Source organism: Equus asinus, chromosome 20, assembly GCF_041296235.1.
Source record: "Equus asinus isolate D_3611 breed Donkey chromosome 20, EquAss-T2T_v2, whole genome shotgun sequence".
Classification (NCBI taxonomy): Eukaryota; Metazoa; Chordata; class Mammalia; order Perissodactyla; family Equidae; genus Equus; species Equus asinus.
The window spans coordinates 90036392-90048606 of record NC_091809.1 but is presented as its reverse complement, the minus strand read 5'-3'; the positions used below and the strand labels follow the sequence as shown (position 1 = coordinate 90048606).

Genomic DNA, 12215 nt, shown 5'->3' with positions numbered 1-12215 from the left:
AAATGTGCCTGGACTTGAGGGATGACAGGGCCCTGGACTGTCACTTTATCCACGGTGTGCAATAACTGGTCCCAGAACTTGCACCTGCGAGACTGGCCATCATCAACCAGTATCCATGATTAGCATCCATAACCATCATGACAAGTGCTGTGGGGCACATGCAGTGTATGAAGCAATTCTCTTCCAACTATCTGTGGTGAAAGACTAGCTCCATTTTTTTAAATTTCCATTTTGGATCCATTGCAGATTGACACGTTTATAAAATGCAACTAGACTGCTATAAAAATGAAATTGAAAAAAAGACATACAAAATATAAGCTCATACTTTAAAATATATATATTTTATTTTGGAATAGTTTTAGATTGCCAGAAAAGTTGCAAAGAGAGTAGAGAGAGTTGCTGTATGGCCTTGAATCACCTTCCCCTCATGCTAACATCTTGGATAACGGAGGGACGTCTGTGAAAACTAGCAAATGAACGTCGGCGCAGTACTATTAACTAAATTACAAACTCACTTTGGATTTCAGCAGTTTTTCTGCTAAGTCCTTTTTCTGTTTCAGGATCCAATCCAGGATACCACATTGCATTTGGTGCACTTTTTGCTATTAGAGTCAAATGACGTAATTATTCTGTCAAATTGCTATAAAAGTTTCTAAGCACTTACTCTTCATTTCTGAACTTACCTCATCATGGACTGGTAAACGGTCTTGGCCTGGCCCTGGCCTATAGCTGTACCTTTAGAAGCACCGGTATAAAGAGTCGCTGCCATATTTACTGAGGCAGCAGGGGAAAAAGAAGGATGGGAGGTGACCTCATGAACAACCAGAGCACAGGGTACAGAGGAGGGAAGATGGTAACCATATGAGTGGGCCTTGGGCATGGCCTGTGTGAAACAAAATAGTGGGGGTGGGAAGCTTTTGGGAACGAAGTCCTGAAAGATAGCCAGGAAGGCTGTGATGCTGTATGTGCGTGCGTTGTACTGAAGCTTCAGTGTAAGTATCGGCAACAACCAGCAGGTCCTCATGACCACTTATGGGCTTATTGAGCTACACAGGTGTCTGGGTGGAGACCTTAGGACTTGAAAAGACAATATTGCGTATGAGCCCGGAGATTCCATGCTCTGACCCAGGCCCCTGCCAGTCTACGGACTCTGGTGAGTCAGCACAGTCTTAGGAATACTTAGGTATAGGATCACACAGCAGGAGACCAGGAAGCACAAAGGCTCAGGGCTGGCAAAGTCCCCCCAGGGAAGGAGAAGGAGACAGGACGGGTGGATATGCCTGTGCTTTGTGGCTTTCCTTCATCCTGGCTGTGTTCTGATTCAGGCTGCCAGGAAGTGGGTACTGTAAAAACCCCAAGCCTTAGTCTCCCCATCTGTGCAGTGGGCTAAGTAATGCATAACCTCAAGGAGGATTCTGAGACTGAAATGAGAATCACGTGGAAGTGTTGTTATGATGCCTGGCACGGAGCAGGAGCTCCCCTTTCCTGCTCAGGACAGCCCAGCTAGAGTCATCAGTTTCCTTGTCTTCACCTCTGTCTTTTCCTGTAGGAGCTGGAATAAAGGTTCTCATAGGGGTTGCCTGACCAGGATCTCACAACGTCCCAGATTCTGTCAGCTTCCTCCTCTGGGCAGTGGTGCCCACTCATCCCTCAGTTATCAGGAGGAAGCCTTCAGGGGCCTTCTCGAAACCTTCCCTCCATCACCTCTAAGCTGTGCAGGTTGCTGCTCAACACTTTATCATAACTGCTTATTCGATTATGAGTACAGTAAAGGCAGGTACTGTGCCTATCTTATACTCCACTCTATTTCCAGCACTCAGCAAGTACCTGGCTCATAGTTGACATTTAATAAATATTTGTTGAATGAACAATTAGGAAGAAAATATATGATTTCTTCCCTGAAATAATTTCGAGTGTAATTAACAGAGAGTAATACAGAATGTACAGTCAGTTGCCAAAATAATCATTATTTGGAACTGAATATGCTGCCTAGAAAACAGATGGTCCTGATATATGCAAGTTCAATATACTGTGAAGGCAGAATCAGAATTCATTGGTAAAGGAATAAATTTATTCTATATATGGTCTGAGAAAACTGGCTAACATCAAGGAAAAAATTATCTAGCTCTTTTCCTCACATTGTATACCATGTACTTTCCAGAGGGACTAAAGAGCTTTAGAAAACTTCAGAGACACTAAAACTATTTATCAAATCTCTGGAAGGAAGTAATTTTCCATCTTAGAAGCATAGAAGCACTCACAAAGGTTAACTGACTTGACTGTAGAAGTATTTTAACCTTTTTTCATGTTAAAAAAATAAGAGGTAACCCAAATAAAAAGGTAAACAACCTGGGGAAATATTTGAAGTCAGCTGCAGAAAGAACTTCCATAAATCGATTCAAAAGGAATACCCTGAGGCTTCAGTGAATAAACAGGCAGAGTATATGATCAGATAGTTTCCAAAAGAGGAGAGACATGGAAGGGTGCTTACTCTTAATTATTAAAGAGAACTGAGGGAGGAAGAGGTCCATGGCGGCCAAAAGAGTCAGGGAAAATTTCACAGGTGAGGTGGAGTGTGGCTTGTTCTCAAAGGTATGGACTTTACAGAGATGGAGGGAAGAGACGTCCCACGTTTGAGTGTCATTTCCTGCTAGTTCACCAGCCTTTCCTGGCTTCCCGCTGACTCTGCAGGGCATCTGAGGCCTAGAGCTGGACATTCTCCTTAGTGTCTCTCTGGCCACCATTATCCATCTGTAACAGAAATGACTTTACTCATGGAAATAAACCACCTTGGAACCTCAGGGAGGTCTGTCTAGCAGAGGGTATTCTGGAAGGAGAATTCTGGTGATGGGGTAGAGAGCTGGCCAATGATCCTAACTCTCCCCATCCTAACCCCCAGCAACCTGGGAGTTTTCTGACTTAAACACTAGCAGCCTGCCTTCCCCTGCCCCCAAGTCCTAACTGGGGTTGAGCTGCTGTTTTTCACGACTCTCCTGGGAATGTGGACAAAACTTTCTTTAATTCTTCTGAATATAGCTCAAACTGGCATTTTCATTTTAGAATATTTTCTTTATATTACTTTTAATAAATACCTTTTAAAAAATTAAGCAGGGGCCGGCCCGGTGGCGCAGCAGTTAATCGCACACGTTCTGCCTCTCGGCGGCTGGGGTTCGCTGGTTCCGATCCCGGGTGTGGACATGGCACTGCTTGGCATGCCATGCTGTGGTAGGCATCCCACATATAAAGTAGAGGAAGATGGGCGCGGATGTTAGCTCAAGGCCAGGCTTCCACAGCAAAAAAGAGGAGGATTGGCAGCAGATGTTAGCTCAGGGCTAATCTTCCTCAAAAAAAAAAAAAAAAAAATTAAGCAGGCAATACATATTCATTGGAGAAAGTACAGAGATAGCTGGCATTTCTGCAAGTTTTCTGAAGAACTGAGAGGAAGAGAAAATAGAAAATATAAATAGTTCACAAACAGTCACATGTCAAGCACAGCGTGCAGACCCCCAATAAGGAGACCCTGCCCTGCCCCTGGGGTTTACCGGCATGTGGGCTAGCCTCTCCTCCTCCAAGTTCCAGATCTGATTAGATCTGGGCACCTGGATTCCTACCACATTGGCGAGGTCTCCTGACATCATTGTTGCCTCCAAGCGGCAAAACCCGGATTCATTCTTGCAGCTCCCTCCCGCTTAGCCTCCCACTCAGCTCACCTTCTGGTCTAAGCTACGTGACTCATCCTCAACCCTGTGCAGCAGCCATTCTCAATCTTTTCTCCGCCCACCACACTTGATGGATGACATCCATATTCACACACACTCTCAAAGGTTAAACCCAATTTTATCTAAACCCGGGAAGGATTTTTGCAGGAAATGAAAGCCAATGGTAAAAATAACCGTTTCGTCTCAATGCAATACGATGATTTGAAATTGGCGTGACCACTGGTGTGTTAGCAATCTGCCCACTCCTGGCTGCTGTGCACATAGCATAGGCTTTGGAGAAGCAGTTTCTGATTACCGGCTGTGACGCCATCCCTTCCTCTCCCAAATTAGTGAGGGTGACAGTATCATAGAGATAACCTTAGTAGTCATTATTGCTAAACCTCATGCACATGTTTTTATAGCAATGACCATGTTTTGTTGTGTGTCTATTTTCCCAATTAAATTTTTTGGTTAGTATCTCTAGTGCCCAGCACAGGACCTGACCTTGACTGATGGATGGTGACTGAATGAATGAGTGAATGAACCCATTTTGCTGTGAAGCCTGTATTCCCCTTCTTCTGATTCTAAGAAATCCTGCCTTCCTTCTAATCCTCTTTACCCAGCCGGTAGTGATACCTGCATCCCTCTGCTGCTGCAGTATCTACGTTTAGTTTGCTCTCTTATTTGGCCTGTTTGCACTAGCCTAGCATCTCACCCCAACATCTTGGCCCCTTACCCATGTTTCTTCTTTTCCAGTCATCAGGAGCCTATGAGGATATTCTCAAGAACTTTATTTAGAGTGAGAGTTTTCTCCAACCTTCTCCTTCCCCTTGCAGGAGTTCTGAGTTGGCTCTCCACCTAGAATTTGACTCTTTGAAGTAGATAATACCTTATCTACTTCTTTTATAATCACCCAGAGTGTGCAGCATAGGCCTAGATACATGTCAGGCCCATTTCCTTTGTGGCATGTATCACGCTTTTATTAAATAAGTAACCATGTAGATTGTCTAACATCTATGCCTCCCATCTGGAGGCAAATACTGCAAGGACAGAGATTCTGACTATTTTATTCACTGCTGTATCCCCAACGTCTAGCATGTAGTCCAATACACAGCAGAGCTCAGTAAAGATGTGTAGTAAGAATGAATGAATGAATGAATGAATGAGTGAATGAATGAATGAGTGGACAGAATGATTGACCCATTATGACTTTGATAAGCAGGGACTGGTTTTGTTTCTCTGAAAAGAAGCCTTAATGCTGAAGACTCTGTTTGTGAAAGGGAGAAACAGTCCTTGGGACAGTTGGCAACCAAGAGCAGTGGTTAATGCTTATAGAGACCACGTGGACAGCCTGGTCAAGTGCAAGGGAGCCCAGCTTGGGCCAAATAGAGGGAACAAATGGTTCTGGGAGAGCTGGGAGTGGGAGCGGGGATGGTGAGTCACAATTTCCCACATTTGACCCACCAGTTTCTTCTATAATCTTATTTACTTTGGACCCTGTACTTGGTTCCCAGAGGATTTGGGATAAAAGTGGAATTGGTTTGTTTATCTGTTACACTGTTCATGTGGATTAATGGGTGGCAGCAACATTTCAAAGAGAGTTATTACTAGTCACTCCTGATGCATGTGGGCTGGGGTAGGGGGACAATCCCTGGGATTGTACCAATTAGCCCATCAGGCCCACACCTCCTCATGAGACCTGGGCACAGCTGTGGCCCCTGCATGGACAAAGGGCCCAGGGACAGAGCAGGAGGCAGAAGTCTTAGAAGCAAGACGTTGGCAGCTTCTCCAGGGACCAGAGGGAAGCAGAAGGTTGATGGGCGATCTGAAGGGACCCGTCCAGCTCTTGTTATGCTCACTAGACCTTAATTAAGGAGTTGGTCTCAGAGCCCTGAGTGATGAGCATCAGGTCCCTGAGGGAATGGGGCTGGACCAAGACTGTTAAAGGTCTAAACATATTAAAGATTATGGTTGGTCTCCGTATGTCATTCAAAGTAAAACAGTTAAACCATAAGTAAGTGCAAAGGTCAACACAGTTCAGATTTATCCCATGATGGTCACATTGATGCCCTTCTGCAAATATTGAATTCTTTTCAGTTTCATTTTAGTGTTTCTGCTTTGGCAATGTCATAAACTCTTTCTTGTTCATCTATTGAGGAATCTATCCCTGTTGAGGGGTCTGAGGGAGGGGCCCTGTCACTGAGACCTGAGTGAGAACTGGAGAGATTTGAGTAAGGGGCCCTGGCCGCTAAAAGAATGGAAGGAAGAGCTCTGATAACTGAGGGATCTATGTGGGGGCCCTGGTCACTGAGGGAGTTGAGCTGGGACACCATCACTGAGATGTCTGAGTGAGGGTTTCTAGTCACTGATAGAGCTGAGGGTGGGCTCTGGTCAGCGAAGGGCTTAACAAGATGCTTTGGTCATTGAGGACCTGAGGAAAAGTCCCTTATCACTGAGGTATCTGAGGCAGAGGACCTGTTTTCTGAGGGGCTTGGTAGAAGCATCTGGTCACCAAAGCTGAAGCAGAGGCTACCATTACAAATTCTTGAATGTGGTCAGTGGGCGCTAAGTGAGAGGGTCTACTCTATGAAAGGACCAAGGAGGATATTTATGTCCTGGAATTAGGGTCACTAGCTTCTGAGGGGACTGAGGGTGGGGATCTTGGCTTTGAGAGGTTTTAAGAAAGGGCTCTGACCACTGAGACATGACTGAGGGTCTTTGGTCAGTGGGAAATATAAATAAGGGGCTCCCTCCATCAAGTCTGGGCTCACATAGGTGGGGAAAACTACCCAGTGTGGGGTCCAATAACTGAGATTCCACGGCCAGATTAAACCACAGTGGCCCTTCGTATCTCTTCCCTGTGCGTCCTTTGGCCTGACCTGCAGGCCTTCTAGTCACCAGTAGATGGCACTGTAGCTTCATGTGACGACAGGGCTGCTGGCTTGGGTCCCAAGGTGGAGTCCAGGTGCAAGCAGGTGAGAAGTGGCACAGAGAGGAAATTAGTTGCCCCCCAACCTCCCTGCCTCTCTTCCCCGACCAGACTCCCTGTAGGCAGAGAGGAACCAGGCTATCATGGCCGAAGCAGATCCCCCAAACACAGGCTACCTAGAGACTGAGTCCTGTTATCACCAGACCAACTAGTTCTAAATGCAGAGTGACTTTTTATGTTTGATTCACTCATACAATCATTTGTTCAACAAGTTTGCTTCCAATACCTGACAGAATTTGTGCTAGGCACTGAGGATACAAGGGTGATTAAATAGGTCACTGTGGTTGAGAAATCCATAGTCTTGGAGGTGAAACATTAATATAAACAAAATAATTACAATACGTATGAAAAGGACTATGATACAGGCTGCAGACAATGCTGTGGAAGTCCAGGGAAGGAATTAGTGTAGAGTCTCAGGAGGTAATGAACACAAGAAGAAAGAGGGGACATTGACACAGGGTCTCAAAGCAGGAACAGGGATTTGGGGGTATGAGGGAAGGTATGTGAGGCAGAAGCAGAAGTACGAGTAAGGAGGTGGGTGCGTGAAGAGACTGGGGTGTTGAGGGATCTTCATGCAGTCCCAAATGTCTAGGGGGTAGGAAACAGGGTGAGAGTCAGCTGGGAGGATGGTAAGGAGTAGGAAGGATGGACACATTTGGGGGAAGATGGTTAGGAGCCTTATAGACCATATTTAGGGATTTGGTCATGGATGTTTAATGGATGAAGAATCAGGAGTGTTTTCCAGTAGGCAGATGAAATATTCAGGTTTCTGTTTAATTCCTCTGGTAACAGAGTTGTGGGGCGGATTAGAGGAGGAGTGGACCACATGTGGGAACCCAGGCAGAATCTCTAGACCCAAGCTAGAATTTATGAGACGAAAGTAAAGAAGGGAGATGGGGAGGAGAAAACAGATTTGAGGGGTATTGAGGAGGGTGGATGGATAAGACTTTCTGCCAAAGTAGATGTGAAAGGTAAGGAAGAATGAAGAATTTAGGAAAATAATAAATGCAAACATTTACTAAGCATTTAACACTTGTAATACTTTATCTCACTAATCATAACAGCACTCTATAAGGTAGGAATTATTATTCCCATTTTCAGATGAAGAAACTGGACCTCAGAGAAGCTACGTAACTTGCTGAAGGCCACATGGCTAGCTCTCCCCCACCTGGCTGTTTTATCTTCAGTCTTACCCCTCTTCAGACCACCCTCCACACTGCCACCAGATGGAGCTTCAGAAAATCCTTCCTTAAAATCCCCCGGTGGCCCTCTTCTACGGATAGGATAAAATAAAGCCCAAGAATTTCACAGTTGCACACAAAGGCCTACACCTCCCGGTCCCTGCCACCCTCACCCTCTCCCCACCCCATTCTAAAGACCAGACAGGTAGGGTTGCTGGCAGCTGCCTACAGGGCTGCTCCTTCTTGCCTGTATGCACTGCATATGTGGCATGCTCGTGATGCACCCTCCACTGGAAACCTTCGCACGGACTGGTCCTTCTTTCCTGTCTGCACCTACCTCTCCCCCCTGCCTGACAAGCTCCTGCTTATCCTTCAAGTCTCAGCTTAAATTTCACTTCCTTAGTGTAGCCTTTTGTGACTTACCCTCAACCCTATGAGGCTAGGTCTTTGTATAATACACTGTCACAGCATCTAGTACTTTTATAACACTAATCACAATTATAACTAAGTAATTATTTTCATAATTATTGACTTAATATTAATCTCTTTCACTAGACTATCAGCTCCTAGACAGGAGGGCTCTACTTAAGGATATTTATTGCAGCTTTTTTATAACAACAAAAATATCATGAATAGAGAATTGATTAAATAAATGTGATTAAATATTCCTTATGATGAAATATTCTGCAGTCATCCAAATGAATGAGAAGTCATGACACCCTCCCTCAAATGCCACCCAGGACCTATTGACAGAGAATGAGAAGACTCAAGCCTGATTTGCAGAAGGCTCTGCATAGGACACAGCTACCAGGCAGACGTCGGTAGGAGGAAGGAAAACCCATCAGTCACACCTGGAAGATGGGAGTATCATCGCTCATAATTAGACTTTAATAATTATCCTCAAATGTCGGCTTCCTGACACCAAGATTCTTTGATTACCTAAGTGGAGGACATTTCCACTAAGGGGTTGTAATAATAGTTCCACTAAACCGGAAACTGGTCATTTCACATTTCTCATGACACAGCAAAAAGGGGAAACAAGGTGTTCTAATGTTGTCCAGGGTGATTAATCTTGACTACTACTGGGAAAAATGCTTTTCCCCCACTTTCCATAGCTTTACTTCACATAGAGGGGGCTCCTCTAGAGCGACACTCTAGGCTTTTCTCCTCAGAAGAGAAGTCAGTAACAGTCAAATGACAAAGTTGACAAGAACAAACTGAGCATAGTGGTTTAGCTCCTCCATTTGTCTCTGTGGGAGTCAGGCTGACCACAGAAGGATGCATACTGTAGGACACTTTACAGGGACTTGTCTCAACTGGGGGACCTCAGTTTTCCAGCATGATCTATGACTGGGTGTGTAGCTTCTATTTCTGGGGTTCTCTATTAGAAAGTTCATTTATCCAATGATATAAGCCACCTTCACCAATATTAACTTTATCAGTAATAAAAGTAATATATCGACTTCTACCTTTTGATTGCTTTTGAAATCAGCAGAGGGAAAGAAGGGCTATTTAATGAGGATCCACAGAACTTCAAACTCTGATTCACTGGACCAGGAACCTTAAGAAATAAACAGGGGGTAAATCTGGGCATCCAACTAACATGTGAAGAGACTTTTGATGAGACTAGGGTCCATAGCTTTAGGTGTGGACTTTATGAAGTATGTATTTGTGACCACAGTGTTTTGGTGGAAGCTTACACTGAGTCATGCAGCTGGCTTTTTTACTGATGGAGTTGGTTTTTCTTCATTGTAACCGGGCAGGCAGTTTCAGGTTTTCAGCGCTAGATATGTTGGGTCCACACAACTCTCAGGACTTTACTAGCAGGTGAGGATCTGTTTGATAGAGGCAGAGCTGTGGGATGGCCTTAGAGGTACTGGAGGTGGATGGTTTCTGCCTTCAGCTAAAATGCCTCTGTCAAAGTGTGTGTAGGTCTCAACATTCATAAGGGCAGGCTTAGACAGACACTTTCTTGGGTGTAGTGGGGAGGAGGTGATTGCCTGAGCTGACACTGGCCTCAGGGAATGCCTGCTACACAGGATCTAGCACACAAGTGGTGGACACACCACTCTCAGAAATGGCACAGCCATAGCAAGAGTGAGAGCCTTGGATTGTAATGTGCTGCTGTTTATCCTTGAACTACACAGGCGTTAGACTTAGCAGAAGTGCAGGGGCTATGTGGGGGCCACAGAGATGCTGGTGGGCTGCAGTGCCTTAAAAAGGGACAGCGGAAGCAAGGCTTCAATCTTGAAGAAAAGAGAGTTCTTTTGTATGTGAGCCTTTTAGACATGGGAGGTGCAGAACAATTATTCATCAGTTGTATTTTCATCAGTGTAGATAGGCTGCTCCAAATTTGATCCAAAATAATGTTGCTTTGAAATAACTTTACCCAAGAAAGAGTACCATGGAGGGACTAACCTCCTCTTACTATCTGTTGAGAAGACCAAAATGGATGAATAAAAACGGGAAAAGGAGATGCATCTAATTGCTCTTAAAGAGGGTACCAGAACAGGGTGGGATGTCTGACTTATTATTAGCTCAGAAATAGTGATTAGGTCCTAAATAAATCTAACAAGATATAAAAGTCTAGATTTCAGACCTGACTGGAATGACTCCCTCAAAAGGGGTCCAAATTCATTAGCAGGCAGCTTCTCAGAATAGGACAGACAGATCACAGTCTGAGAAAATTAAAGATAAAGTTGTAACTTGCTTTTTTTGTGTACCAGAAGTATTTTATTCACGTCATTAGTTTATTCACTGAGATCAGTTCCAAGAACATTCTGATTCACCTCTGTGAATTTTGACTACGGTATCTTCAACTGCGTGGGAATTAAAGATACTTAATGATAACTATTTTGAATTAATTGTCATTTAGATTACACATTTCTGTGTCCTCAGGGCTGAATTCTGGGTGCTTGTCATTTTCTCTCTGGTCTAGAAATTTGATGTGGCGTCTGATGTTGTCAGAGGAGGTGGGTCAGGTCTTTTGCATTCTGATATTATTTGGTTGCAGTTACCACCTATTGCCACGGGGTGGGGGTCGAGAGCTGTGTATTCTGAGCCAGCCCTCCGCCTTCAGCTGAGATCCCAGGCAGTGGGAGCAGTGCAAGGTGGGTGGGGGGAGGGGTGCTTTCTCCTGTGTGCTCTCCAGGCTTTCTCGCTCTCCTTATCTGGTCCCCTGGGGTGTTGGCTTGATGAGGTCACTCCTGGGGAAAGCTTTTACCCCATTAGAGGGCTTCCATCTAGGCTGCAAGGGCCATAGGGGGTCCTGGGTGCCAGAGAATGAGCGTCTCCTCCCCTGCTCCTTGCCTCATGGAGCCTCCCACAGTCATGGATGGCAGACTTTAGGGGAGGAAGCGAAGTTCTTTCTTACCCTTTTCCAGGTCCTCCGAGGGGAGCTCCAGCCTCTCCACCCTCCGTTGTGTGGCTGCATGTCTCTCCGATGTTTTTGTGGTGTGTTAGGATGTCCTCTGTTGGAGTATGGACGCCCCTCTTCATTATATGTTAGAGGGGAGAGAGTCCCGGGCAAGTTCACTCCTTCATGATGCTTGGGAATTAAAGACACTTAAGAAAAAGTCCACAACCACAATACCATTATGACACTCAAAACTTATTTTTTTGATATTATTTAATTTTCAATCATCATTCAAATTTCCCAGATTATCTCATAATTTTTTCAACTTGTTTTTGGCATCAGAATCCAAATAAGATCCAATTATTAATATTAGTTTATAGGTTGCTTAGGTCTCTTTTAATCTATACATTTCCTTTCCATCATTTTTTTTCTTTGAAATTTATTGATTAAGGAACCTGGGTTATTTGTCCTGTAGAATGTATGCATGAATTGCTGTGATATCATTGAAGACATTTCTTTGTCTCATGTATTGCTGGTGAATTGGTAGGTAGGTCTGAACACTTGATCAGCCTCAGATATGATTTTTGATTTGACCCCTCTGGGGCAAAGGGGTCACTTACCTGGTAAATTTGGGAATAATGAATTGAACATGCTCAACACCACTCCTCTGACTCTCTTCAGCCAGATTCCCCTTGGATATACACATTCTGTTCTCCTCCATGAAGGAAAATGTAAAGGGGTCTTCCCTGGATAGGGATGGGGCATGGAGGGGAAGCAGGGAGACCTATAGTATTTTTGCGCAGTCTGTGAGTAGGCGGGATAGTTTTGTTACTGAAACCAAAGTGGGTTCTCTCCTGGCAAGTTAAATCAGACTCAACACCAGAAGAAAGTTGTCTCACAAAGTAAAGTATATTTGCAGCAAATAGGAGACCATGCGGAATCATTCCGAGAGTCATGGCATCCCTAAACAAAGGGAAGCAGGGACCTTTTAT

General features: G+C 44.6%; 1 long non-coding RNA gene across 1 annotated transcript; it reads right to left on the bottom strand.

The window, feature by feature from the left end:
* Nucleotides 1-353: 353 nt before the first annotated feature.
* LOC139041258 (uncharacterized) lies at nucleotides 354-3693 on the bottom strand. The gene is made up of 3 exons (XR_011496075.1): nucleotides 3543-3693; nucleotides 3093-3337; nucleotides 354-2751 (listed from the first exon to the last, which is right to left on the bottom strand). It is a non-coding gene; the product is annotated as an uncharacterized lncRNA (long non-coding RNA).
* Nucleotides 3694-12215: the final 8522 nt, after the last annotated feature.